We start from the raw sequence: 14787 nt of genomic DNA on the forward strand, positions 1-14787 counted from the left end.
ATGTCTCAGAACATCTTAAGATTCACACAGCTGGTGAGGAATTTGGCAGCTGGCTAGCTGTGTAGTACATGCTTCTGGGAATGTCTGGCATTTCCCACTGCCTTCTGAACTGATATGGGGTTCTACATAGGGTCCTGACTTTCAAAGGCCTGTTGTGCTCTGTCACTGACTGGCATGAGAGGTGGTTGTTCATGCAGAGAGTCAAGGAGGTTCCTCAGCTGGTGTCCAGCTCACACAAAGGGAAGGTCTGCTGGGTCTCCTGCTCAGCTCAACCTTTGCCTGCAGCACATATTAAGAAACTGGCAGTTTGGTTTTGATCTGGTTTTGTGTTTTTTCTGAGGTGAGTGTTAGACTGGTAGGAAGCCAAAAAATGAAATGTGACTTGAATTCTATATTCATGACCACTTTAAGTGAGAGCCCTTACTGGATGCAGGGACTGGGAACTAGCATGCACTTCTCCATTCCAGCCAGAGTAGACTTTGCTCACCCTGGAGAGGAACCTGATCCAAATTGGCATGTAAGAGGTCATAGGACCCTAACACTAAACAAGTGTTACTAACAGTGTGACAGTACAAAAACAAGAGTTTTAGTTCTCCTGAAGATCTTATTTGCTCCATAGGGCTGGATGAAGTACACTAAAAGACAGAAATAATGCAAATTTGCATAGCCATGCCTGGATGAAAGGGTGAGATGAAGGCCTCATAGAAGCACCAAAATCAGAAACAGTTGTACTGAACACCTACAGAAAGGAATATTTAATAATAAATGTCTATGGATGCAAAGTAAGTAAAGAGCCCTAAAACCAAAAGACTCTTGAAGTATCTGAAATATGTTCTCAAAATAAATACCTAGCATTAAGCCTACTCAGTAAAAGATTCACCTTGTGTCTTAGAAGTGTCTGCATTTTATTCCACTTTGACCACCTGAATGAGATTTGTCATATGATGGATATTGAAACTGTTTAAACCATCAATGGAGAGAGATATCCACCTCAACCTGGGCATGGTCTCCTCAGAGGAGTAAAAGCTACTTTTGGAAATACAATCTTTCACCATACAAAGGAGCCTGAATGGCTATCTTACATCAGGAGCTTGGCAGCTAGATAGCTGCATTTGTCTGAGTTGAATCCCACCCTAAACTCACCTGCAGTTCCTGTCACTTAGCCCTTCATGGGCTTCAGGAGAAGCTACAGCAGTGCATTTATTTATTCTTTCTTCAGTGCAGATGAGATCTTTAGTACATACGGTTTACTAGTAGGCTTATTGAATATAGCTGAGTCAAGGGGCAGGAGAGACTGTAATTTCTTCTGGTATTGTACCAAAGTCAATTTTCATTCTCCTCTTCCCACAACAATGAACTTGGTGGTACATATTGGATTCACATCACCTTTCTGAGTGACTCAGGACTCAGCTTAAAATCACAAGATATTCCTTATGCAGAACCCATTCCTAAAACTGATTTTACACTTTTCTCTTTTCCTATTCCTCAGTTGTCAGTGGTGTAGGATCTTTATATCTTAATTCTTCTTTGTCTGTACTTAATTTAAGAGGTAGTCTGTAAGGCTTTCGGCATTTCTCCATCCAGAAACTGGAACAAATTTTTCATGTTGGCTGTACTCACTGTTCCCTTTCTCCTGGTAAGAAGAAAATACTGCCTTACAAAGCAAACTTGTACTGTCGTCTAGCTCTCTCATCTAGTTCTCTCTGTTTCTCCTATTAAAATAAGGCTTTATTTATAATGTATTTTATTTTGTTGTCTGTATGACTCTCCATGGTTTCACAAGGCTCAAAGGAGTAACAATTTTCTTGCATTTCTGTTTATTTATTTATTTTCCATCTGCTACTCCATTTAGTTAGCATCCTCATGTTCAAAACAGAATATTGTATTTACTTAAATTTCTATCAGAGAACCCTTTAGACATCATTTTGAAATCTTTCTGTCAGGTTCTTTCAATGACTTCAATATCTTCATCACAGAAACAATTTTTCTTCTTCATAATTTTTGCTGTTAGACTTTTTCCATTGTATTGGGAACTTTGCCAGCAATTATTAGTTTTAGCAGAAGACTGCTCTTTCTCGCAGTTTGACATTACAATTGTTTCCCTATTAACTTATTTTTCCCTTTCATTTTAAGGGGAAATTAATTAAAAAAAGAAATGGTTACAGTTTTATTCCTTCCCTTTAGAAAATAATGCCAGAGTATAGTGCCATGATTATTTATTGTCTTTCTTTTAATACATTAAAAAATGTTAAGAGAAGGAACTATGTCCATTGGCTAAGGAGCAGGAATCATAAATGAGAAATTGGCAACTCAGTGCCTCTCTCTGGCCTGGAATTTCCAAGTAGACAGAGGCAGGCTGCAACAGCACTCACACGAGTGATGAACTAGTAGAGATATAGAACCAAAACCAGATCAACTTTGTTCAAGTAGAGTTACTCACTGTATTTATATTACCACATAAAATCAAAAAATGTCTGTTCATGAGTCAGTAATATAAAATGACACGGAGTCATTTGCAAGAATTTTGTTTGCTCTTTCTGTAAAATCTATATGTTCCCTAAGAGAATTTTTTTCCCCAAGGAATATATGAAATAAAGAGAGAGGCATATTTTTGACAGCACTAGTTGCTATGCATAGAAGTGAACTTTTTCACCTTCTTCCCTTAATTCCTGGAGAATAAAAAAGATTTACTTCTGTTTTCAGTTTGAAGTGGTTGCTGCCAAGTAAAGCTAATTTCATAAGTGCTTCTGTTGAGGACATTTTCTGCTCTCAACTAAAAAAATCAAAGCACTTTAATACAAGTGTATTATCTTAATTTCCTTCTTCTTCTCTTTGTTCTCCTCATAGAGATTAAGAGTATAAGGTCCATAGGGATCATTAGATCATCTCTTCTGACCCCTATATGTATTTACTGGTCAACCTTGAATTCCTCCAGGCAGCAGTATCAACTGAAGCACATCTTGATGAATTTAGGCCATGCCTCATTCACAGTCACCTCTTCGTGCCTCATGATAGCACAGAGTTCCTGAACAGATAATTTCTTAATCTCTCGAGTTTTTTCAGCAATTTACCCAATTTTGCAACATTCTTTTAAAATGTGGACACTATCCCTCGTACCATATACTTCTCACAGGGACAAAAGAAGCTCTCCTCAAAGGGGATTCATTGCACCTAATATAGATATCTACTCCCAAGACATCTACAACTGAAGTAGTCAGGACCCTTTTACAGATAACAGAGAAACAGTCACTTTTCAGGACATGTCTCATTGATCCTATTTTAAATGATTATGTTAGGACAAGACGAATCATACCCCATTATTTAGCTACAGAATGTTTTCATATATTGGATATTTTCTACTCATTACTGCCTTGTTTAGGTACAGCAATTATATTACATTTTTTTTATCCACTAGTATTAATAAGGGCTCTTATTGAGTTGCTTCCTAAAAGCTTACAGAATCATGGATTTCCAATAAAATATGTCAATTTCTATAGTTATGGTTATGTTCCTTGTACCAAAATGCATTCATTGATGATTCCTCTTTGACTGGTACTGTTTGTGCTACAATGGAAGCTGGAAGGTTTAAACTTGAGTTTGACTAGGTCAAAGGTGCAGAAAAGGTTTTATTAATAGGGATTAATATTTGCATCCTATGAAGTACCTACTTAATCACAAACAATGTGAGCCATCTTGTTTGGACTTTATTTGTTTAATATTTTTCTTATAATAATTTAATGGAGGAACCTAAAATACATACCAGCTAAATTTTGGAAATTTTAGAATAAGAAATTATTAGAAATATTCCTTATTTTTACTTTTTGAGCAGAAATATGCTAGCAGCATTTTTCTATAACAACAATCCTATTTCTCAAAAGATTTTGGCACATACATTCCAATACAAAATGTCATCAAAAGTTACATTTTGTCCCTTTAATACCATCTGTTGTGCTTCAGTATAATTATTAAAAAGGATAAAATTATGAAAATAAAACTAATCAAAACTATAAGATGTTTAACAAAAATATTTTTAGACTATTCAACAGAGAAGTGGTAAAAATAACCTAATTTCTCAGAGGTCATTCAAGACCCCATACTAATTTCTGTTAAAGAAACTGAATAATTTTTAGATGATAACAGGCTGTTCTGAATGCATAAAACTACTACCTCCAGTAGACAGGAAAATGACAGTTTTGGGAAAATAAAGAAAAATTAAAGAACTACATAGGAAATACCTATATGCATATATAGTGCTCCTGTTGGAGGATTGACTAAAAGAATAGGAGCTAAAGATCATAAACAGGTTTTAGAAAGCAAAGAGAAAGATAATTCCTCTCAAACTACATAATGAAGATGAAAAACTCCCCAGTGAAGGAAACTGTTTTCTTGTATAACTTCAACAGTAGGCTGGACAAGTCCGTGAAAAAAAAAAAGTTCATGGCTTTACAAAGATTTTGTGTCATATTATCCAGAAATGATTGAGCCACCAATCACCAGAAACAGGAAAAGCAGTCATAGAAATACTACCATATGTTCTGCCTGTTCTGAAATTTTTCTTCTAATCCTCTGTGGACAAGCACAATCAGATGCTGCGTTTGGTGGAACTTGTTCTGACTCTGCAGTCCTCAGAAAACCAATATAGAGCCTCAGAATTCTATACAAAATATGCTTTAAAACTTACATAATTTTATAATATGATTCTTTCATTGCATTTTTAAGAGGTAAAATGATCTTGTGAAAGATTAAGTAGAAATACTACCATAAGTATTTTGATAGCAAAAAGGAGATTCTAGTTATAGTATACCTTATTGGAAGTAAGGTGCATTTCAACATGTTTGTCTTGTAATCTGCAGACTATAGTTCCATAAAGTCCATAATATACATAAATTACATTAGTTAAAGTAGTGTAAAACAGAAAATAATATTGGAAAAATCAAACAGATAGTTGAAAGATAGGCAGAAATTTTCAACATAGAATATAAATGACTTTTGGAGCTGTTGACATTCAAATTGGAAAGGATGCAAAGCCAATATCTATATATAAAATAGAACAACAATAAAATTTAATTATATACAGATATATTGACATCTGTACCATCTAAACTATTTGAATGTGTCTGTTATAACTTCAAATATTTTAAAATGTGAGGGGAATGAAAATGATACACAGAGAAAAAACACAATGCAATTTTTGATGCTGAGTTCCTCTGCTGCTTCTGCATGCATAATAAGATAGGAAAAAGGTCCATATTAGACGATGATGGTGGGTTTATCAGAAATGCAGCAGCACAATTGGACATATATGCAGATTCAGGAAAAATACAGACTGAGGATAAGCACAGGTAACTAACATAGCATTCTTCTCCTGTGTGACTCTTACGTGTCATGATTATTTTGCTAGAATCTTGTAGTCAGGAGCCCTACCATGGATAATCCAACACATCTGAATTCTGAGATTGTTGCCCAAAGACTGTTTGGCATGTCATAATAAGTGTTTGCTTTCTGTTCCAAGTATTATGAAAAGAAACCATTACTTCATCCTCTCTCTACTAGAAGCTCTTCATATGTGCTACTTTGCTGACTGTTGAATAATTTTCACAGTTATTTATCTGTGGCAACTCTAAATATCTTAGATATAATTAAACAGTTTAGCAATGCCTTTGTTCAGGGAGAAACCCATACTTTAATTTATAAGCCTTATTAAAATATTCCCAAATAAATATATCATTGCGATTATAAATATAGAAAGAGGTTAAAGGCATACGAGATATGGGGAAATTGGATAATCATCTCTTACTGACATTCAGTGAGAACTGCATGCTTAATTCTGGTTTATGTCACTTCACCAAGACTATATTAAGGTTAGTCATGAGGAAAAACCTTCTAATAATACAGACACTGCAAAAGATTGTGTACAGCTGGAGTATACTGCTGACCTTTATTGTTGGCAGTTGCACAAACATCTGTCTCCATGACCTAAGATGATCCTGTTTTGAGGAATAAGGATAGATTAAACAAACTTCCATTGTGTTTTCCAACCCTATAAATCTTCAATTTTAATAATGGAAATATGTTTTTCTAACTCAATATTTTATGGTTGAGGACCAAGTGAGAAATATATATTGAAGAAAGATAACACATTGCAAATCTCATAAACAAAAATTATTTTACAGCACAAAGTATAGAAGAAAAGAATACTGACATTGAAATTTGTTGAGATAGTTCGGTATGTTAATGGTCAATAGGATAATTTTAGATTTTGGTAAAATAGTACAGTGTTACCTAGCTAACTGCTACTTCACTTACCAGTGACAAATATGGGGTGATACCTCATCAAATACTCAGATCTCCCAAATGAATTAATGAATCATTCAAGTAAATAGATCTGAATAAAACTCCAAAAAGCATTTTAACTAGAAGGGAATTGGATGAGAGAAATACTTAAAACACAACTCTATTTTTAGAAAAAACATCTGTATATAGTTTTTCTTTTGTCTTTATTGAGAATAAAGACTCCAGGGTATAAAAATAACATTACTGTATTGAATTAATGACATTTTCATTATCTGTTTCAACCTAGAAAATGCCTCCTGATGAATACTTCCTGCTATATCATCTTTGGTGATAGCTCTGACAATTGGAGGCATTTATATCACATCTTTCTTCACTAGAGAAGATAGATGATCTCCAAAGCATTTCTGCAGCTATCTTTAATTTCTGAAAGACATAAGAACAGCTATATATACACAAGTACTAATTAATAATCTGGACAATTGGAAAGATAATAAATGCTATATAACACTGTGTATTATCACTGTTATGGCAGTTATATGCCCATCAATGCACCAGATACCTTGTGGCATCTGCCATACTAGATCTCAGGAACTCAAACTCATCATCTTGTTAATAGAAAATGAACTTTGATGAAACTGGATGAGTGCAGTGATGATGGAATCAAAATTGACTTCATCATGCAACAATCCAACACCACACACCATTTTTTTCTGTCTGAAAGAATGTTACGATTGGAGATCAAGGTCATGGAGTAAATGAACTCAATGGAATTTTATAGGGATAGGCCACAGACTAAGGGAATGATATCTGTGTGTATATCTAACAAAAGACAGGAAAAGTAGTGCAGTATTGGGAAGTGTGGGATCTGACATGGTATAAAAATGATATAGAATAAGGAGTGGATACTATCCTTGTTTCATCTGGGGCAGAGTTAATTTTCCTCTTAGTAGCTGGTACTGTGCTGTGCTTTGGTTAGCACGAGAATAATGTTAATAACACAGTAATGTTTTGGCTGTTGCTAAGTTGTGCTCGTCCTAAGTCCAAGACTTTTCAGTGCCTCATGTTCTGTCAGCAATCTGATGCACAAGAAGCTGAGGGGTTGCATGGCCAAGAAAGCTGACTTGAACTGGTCAAAGGGATATTCCACACCATAGAATATCATGCCCAGTATATAAATTGGGAGGAGTTTGCCAGGAGGGATTGATCATTGCTGGGAATCAGGCTGTGCAGTGGTCAGCAGGTGATGAGCAAATGTATCATGCATCACTTGTTCCTTGCATTTTGTCTCTCCCTTTCCTTTTCTATTAAAATTATTATTGGTATTAGTATTGTTATGTATTACTTTGTTTCAATCATTAAACTGTTCTTCCTCTAACCCATTTATTTTTTTCTTCTGATTTTCCTTCCCCATCCACCAGGGACAGGGTGTGGGGAGTGAGTATCTGTTTGGTATTTAGTTACTGTTTGGAGTTAAATCATGACACCTAGATGATTCATAACCAATGTCCTTTCCCCTTCTAAATTTATAGAGGATGACTGGAAGACTTGGCAAAGAGTCAACAAAGCAGATACATAAAAAAGGCAAAAAAACATTATAAAAGTATATTATCAATGTAAAAATAAATCAGTGTGATTCATGGTATGAAAATCTTAGTATAAAACACTTCATGACAGTGTTTCAGTGACACTTCGAAAACATTTTCAAGAATCGTGGAAAATATTTACTGAGGTTAAAATCGCTTTTTTGCAGTTACTTAGATATACCTTAACTTAGAAAATATGAACCCATGTAAAGTGATAGATTATATCTATTTAGAGGTAATAATGGAATCCACTAATAGTGAATTTCCGCTAAATACTATTAAAAATAAGGAAATGCATCCATCATAAGCAGATAAAAAGCAAAGAAGAAAGGAAGGAGAGAGAAAGATAAAAGAAAGAAAAAGAAATGCAAGGAAAGAGAGAAAACAGATAACAAAATAAAAACTTTTGAAATCACATATATTTATGAAGTGCTGACCAATATCTGTGACCATTAGATTCTGAAAATTATGGCCACTTTAGGACATCTCTATTTTAGCATCACACAGTTAAATTAGAACAAAGTATTGTGATTTCCTGTGTGGAGATGGGTTCTGACTTTTTTGCATTCCCTCGAGGGATCCTGGTTCTGAGGTGAAAATAGCTTAGCAGGAATTGGGGATCAGAATCCCTTCAGACTGCCTGAAGCCTTGCATCATTTAAGATAATAATTTCTTCTGGTTCAAAACTGGAATTTCTATTAAGCAGTTTGTTAAAATGACTGTTCTGAATTCTAGAGGGTTACCTGACCAAGCTATGTTGCCAGTGAGATATCTTACAAAAAGCTACATTGTTAAGTTTATATTAAAATAATATATATAAAATAAGCAGCAGAAAATCTTTTATACATTTCTATGTGTGTTTGTGTATTTACAAATATATTCATAGACACTACACAAAAAGTTTTAATATACAATCATTAAACATAAAAAATCATTTTAAAATACCTAAGATAACTAGGTAACATTGAATGACTTAATCACTCTGTTGTTTCAGGCAATTTTACTCAAAATGTATGCCAAATTAAAAGTATTTATAAGATTTATGGATTTTAGAAAAAAACATTTTTATAAGGTATCAATAGGCTAAGCAAAAAATTTGAGATAAACATAGTTTTGAAAATTTCAAATTCTGTGTCAGTAGAAATACCTTTCAACATTCAGACACTTTTGGAAATTTACTTTCAATACTTTGAAAAAATCCAGTAGTGGTAAACTGTATTTAGATTTCATATTGACTTGTATCTACTTAATAAAAAATAATAGATATTGAAGTATAGTGACGACAGGATATATGAAATTGTTTTGTATAGTTTCATTATCTCTGCATTAACTGTTACTTAAAAAGTGGCTACATTTGAAATGCAAAATGTTTGATCTTTGCAGAATTGTGGAGTTGACTCTATTTCCTCTGTTCCTGACAGACATCACAATAAAGACTGTTCTATATCTTTTACCATCCAGAGTTTCTTGATAGACCACAGACTGCATTTGCTTTGTTAGCCATTTATACTTACCAAAAAGAAAAACCTTTGTGAGAAGTGCTCCTGTTGGTGACTCCTTGCAGATTTCAGACCCCGGAGACATATGTTGTCGTCTCCAATTACATGTAATTTTATTAAAAGTGTCTAATCTCTTGACTCCTTGTTTTCTCCTTTCATGCAATAGAAATAACCTAAGTCATTCATGTAAAGCATCTATAATAACTGGAGAAAAGCAATTAAGAGGTAATGTGAGACTGTTAATTAATTGACTGTAACAGGCCTAATCAAGAAGTCCTGATGAAAGGTATTGTTTTATCCACTTATTCTGAGTAGGGTTAATAGTGTAGCTAATGCATTAATGAGGAAATGCCCTAGAAACATGAGCCATTCTTGTATTACTATGTCCAGCAGTGGCAGCATTAGTCCTGAACTCTGGAAGTCTATCCACCTGCAGACATTTCCAGAAGAACCAAAACCAGCATAAATCATCTCTGAAACTTTTAAGAAAGCCAAGGAGAAGATGCTTTGATGACTCTCTTAAAGATTGGAACTGAGGAATTCTTGGCTTTAAATGCTGTCTTTTAGCCAAGGTACTCTACAGTAAGTTTAGTTTTTGGCATGCTCAAATCACCTCAGAGAAAGTACAAGGTGATCATAGAGAAAAGGGTGAGGTAAAACAAGGGCATGAAAAATAAACTGTTATGACAAAGAAAAAATTTGTAGAGTTCAAAATGTAGTGAACGTTCTCTTCTTAGAGGAGGACACAATGTTAAAAAAGCCTTTCTTTTATCAAAATTACAGATTGTACTTTGTGACAGACCTCAGTTTTCTGTTTTGCAGCTGCCTGAATAGACATGGTCTATGGACAATGTTAGTGGATATCAGAAGTGCTAATATGCTTAGTCTAAAAACAAGTATGTAAGAGATATCTGATCTCTGAAAAGGCAGAAAAGCTCAAGCAACAAGGTCTGGAATGGAACTGAGACAGTGAATTATTGCTTGCTTGAAGTAAGCGAATAGAAATTATCCTATATCCAGGATGAAACAGAGCTATTAGATAGAATTTGAAATCTAGTAATAATTGTACTACTAAGAGAAATAAGGACAAAAAGATGTGTAAAATTGCAAAATTGAGAACTGGGTGACCTAAATATCTTAAAATACAATTCAAACATTTTTTTTAATTAACAAAGACTCCTGTACCTAACATTACTACAACAATGGAATCTTAGAAAGCAGTATTTGAAGCTCAGATAAAAGAAATAATATGTTGTGTTTTGGTTTATATTTTATTTTTTCTTTAAGCAAAACATGATTAGACTGCAAAAAAATCCCTATTATCATTTTTTATCTTTAAAAGACATATTTGATATATCATGCATTAAAAATTCACCACAATACAAATATAACTCTCCATGGTATTGCTCTCCTATTTTTATTTTGAGAATACACATAAAGTACATATTGTATTTTGGATATCTTTTATGTAAATGAGAAACCCATGCTCCAAATTCCAGTTACATTGTTTATTTTTTGGACATATTTCAAAGGATTGGTCTATGGACATGTTTTCAGAAATAGATATGTTCTTAAAACTATGAATATCATCTGTTAAATTTTAAGTTCTCCATTTATAACTTACAAGTGAGAAACAGACTTCTTTAAGGTAGTTGGATGGTCACATCCAGAGGGTAGTGGTCAACAGCTCCATGTCCTCATGAACATCAGTGACAAATGATGTCGCTCAGGGGTCCATATTGGGACCAGTGTTACTTAGTATCTTCATCAATGACATAGACAAAGAGATTGAGTGCAACCTCAGTAAGTTTGCAATAACATGAAGATGAGTGTGCAGTTCATACACCTGAAGGATGGGATATCACCCAGAGGGACCTGGACTACCTTCAGAAGTGGGACCATGGGAACCTCATGAGGTTCAAAAAGGTCAAATGCAAGGTGCTGCACATGGGTTGGGGCAGTGCCTGATACCTATTCAGACTGGGGATGAACAGATCAAGAGCAGCCCTGGTGAGAACTTGCAGATCCAGGTGAGAAACTGGAGATAAGCTGGCAATGTGCACTTGCAGCCCAGAAATCCAGTTGTATCCTAGGCTGTATCAAAAGAAGTGTGGCCAGCATGTCAAGCGAGGGGATCCTGCACCTCTACTCCACTCTGGTGAGACCCCACCTGGAATACTGCATTCAGCTCTGGGGTCTTCAGAACAGAAAAACCATGGCTGTGTTGGAGTGGGTCCAAAGGAGGGCCACAAGAACCATCAGAGAGTGGAACATCTCTCTCTGAGGAAAGTTTGAAGGAATGGGGGCCGTTCAGCCTGGAGAAGAGAAGGCTCCAGGGAGACATTATTACAACCTTTTAGTACTTAAAGGGCACTTCTAAGAAAGATGAGGATAAACTTTTTAGCAGGGCCTGTTGTGATAGAACAAGAGGTAATGGTTTTACACTGAGAGAGGGTATATTTACATCAGATATATATGGATTAAATTTTTCATCATGTGAGTAATGACACAGTAGAGCAGGTTTCCCAGGAGGTCATAAATGCCCAATTCCTGAAAACATTAAATTCAGGTTGGATGGGGCTCTGAGTAATATGATCTAGTTGAAGACATCCTTGCTCACAACAGGGGGATTGAACTAGGTGATCTTTAAACGTCCCATCCAACCCAAACTAGCCTATGATTTTATGATTCTGTGAATAACACCTAAAATACAAAAAAAAAAGGCAATATATAGAAATGTGATCATTATTTCATTTTTGTTATTATTTAAGGAATTCCCATTTGACACTCACAAGTAGCATGGGTTGGATGGTACTAACACACTGCCAAAGTGGAAATAGAATCTTATCTATAACTGGGTTTATTTACAACAGTAATTGAATAAAAACCTGGCCTTACTGCATACAGAATTCTTGCTAAAGACAGGCGGGTTATTGGCCTGACTCATTCAAAAACTGCATCTACAGATAACTCCACAGTTGTTCTCAGCTTTCACAGTGTGCCTGTTGTATATACAAATGCAGAGAGATGCATAAAATTTGAGAAGAAGGAGTCTCTCCTGTTATCTTGGATGGAGGAAGCTGCATTTCAGCAGATATTTAAAAGAAATGCTAAGTATGTTCTTCACACATAATTGCAAACGCATTGTCAAACATAAGCAGACAAGCAGGGACTATAAAATTGATAGTCAGCATTGCACCTCTCCCAGGCAACAGGAAAACAGGGAATTGAGCTTCTGGAAGGTAATCACAACCCTTTGATTTATCACAGGCAACACAGCTTGCCTTCTTTCCTTGGCCCACCACAGAAGACTTGAGTTACTTGCTGTTTTCTTCGAGTTAGCACTCCAATGTCTGCCTAGGTTAGTGTGTATCTTCACTGTGGTGACTGGGAAACACCACTGTGCTTCAAAGACTAGTGGAAGTGAACAAAATTAAGATCTCCTCCCAAGTCTTCTGTGTGGCTGCTGAAATGAGCCAAAGCTGTACAAGTAAAGAAAAAAGAACATTCTTTAAGTATACATAAGAATGAACAAATATACAAGTTCAGCAGTGGATGACTGTTCAATTCTTTTTGGTTTGAATGTCATAGTCCCTGTGACAAACTAGGAAGATACATGTAATAAATAGAGATTACATCAGCAGACAAACTGTTAAAATGGCCTAGAATGAAATTATTATTTGTGCATATCAGTCTATTTCTTCTCCAAGGTAATGAGTATTGGTTCTGGGTGCTGAAATTAAATAGACTTTTGGGAAGATATTTATGTCTTTTGTCTGAAATATACAAACTGGTTTAGCCGACATCTAGTCTTACGTCTTCTTTTCAGTAGGTAGTGAAGCAATTTTCATTGCTATTTATCACTTCCATTATGTACAAATTTCTTACTGAAGTCAAAGCAAAGACTTAAAAACATATTACACAGCCCAAAGAAAGTGCCAAAATTTAACTCACATTTGTAAATAGGTGTCATTTTTTAGAGGCAGAAGTTAAAGGCAATAAAATGTATTGTTCTAATCAGACATTTGATGACACGGGGCTTAGCAAAGCAATGAACAACATATGAAGCATAGAAAAAACACACACAATTAGGAAGACAAACAATAGAATAAAGAATATCTCCTCTGGAGAAAATAAGCTGTAATTTCCCTGCCACCTGAATTTGGCTCATTACTGAAGAGACTGCTGAAGACCTGCCTAATGATAGAAAATCATCAGACCGTAAGGAAAATATATAATACTGCATCTGCTCCATTAAGAGTGGTAGCTATAATTCTTTTAAACATTAAGCTTTAGTTTGAACCAAATAACTTACTTTCAGTCTTTCTAAAAAACATAATCCTACCACTTCTTAAATGCCTGGGTGAAATTTAGCAGACTAAATCCACTTTAGCTTGGTAATGCTTTAGAAACACCAAATCCAAGTTAAGAGACGAAATTCAAAATCACAGGATGAATGTAATATCTTTAGCTGTGTTTGCTAAAATTTATCCCATGACAAACTAGAGCCCAATACAGATTGTTCTGTAGAGAGTTCCTACTCAGTTCAGTAAAATTTGGATCAGATCCTTTTGATATAAGTCTTTCAGCATCAATATATTTAGGTGTGCACCTCTTCTTATAATTTCTTTCTATTATACCAATTCTGTATGTTCTAATTGAGTAAAAAAACATTTACAGAAGTATGCATCTGTGATCTGTGCCCAACAGACTTCCTTTAAGGCTTCTAGATTCAGTCATAGATTCGGCAAATGTTGCTCTCTCTTTTTAAGCATTCCCTGTGAGGAGGAACACCTCTGATAGTTACTACAAGTATCCTAATAGATCAGCAGGTATTAACTAAATTCATATTTCTGGCTAATTTCTACTAATGCTTAGTACCAAAGTATTACTCTCCTGCTCACTTTCTGTGTTTCCTTATACCATGAACTGATCTGATATTAGTAAGATTGCATGAACAGTAAGAAAACAGTATAATCCTTGGTAGTAAAGAGCTGATCCTACAACACGTTTCAAATAAGGAAGTTCTACTTAAAATAGGAATGAATACTTCATTGTGTTAAGATTCAGTACAGGTCAAATTCATAACATCATTAGAGATGTCTCTCATGAAAACAGAATTTTAATTCAAGTTCTTGAACTATGAATATTCTGTAACAATAACCTAGCCTATATATTTATCATCTTTAAAATATTTTCTTCATTACTCAACTGCCTAAAGACATTTTTCAAATGTTTATAGAAGAGGATTCTTTTATTTTCTTGGTTTTTTTTCATTCTTTTCTCCTAAAGAATAGATCCATTTTGGAAGTTTATCTCAAATGTTGAGTTTTATCCTTTTTAATTAGAGGACATAAACAATTGCCTCTGTAGTCTTCACAATTGTTTGAACTGCCTTTGAATCAAGATCA

This window comes from Pithys albifrons, chromosome 3 (genome assembly GCF_047495875.1).
Source record: "Pithys albifrons albifrons isolate INPA30051 chromosome 3, PitAlb_v1, whole genome shotgun sequence".
Lineage (NCBI taxonomy): Eukaryota > Metazoa > Chordata > Aves > Passeriformes > Thamnophilidae > Pithys > Pithys albifrons.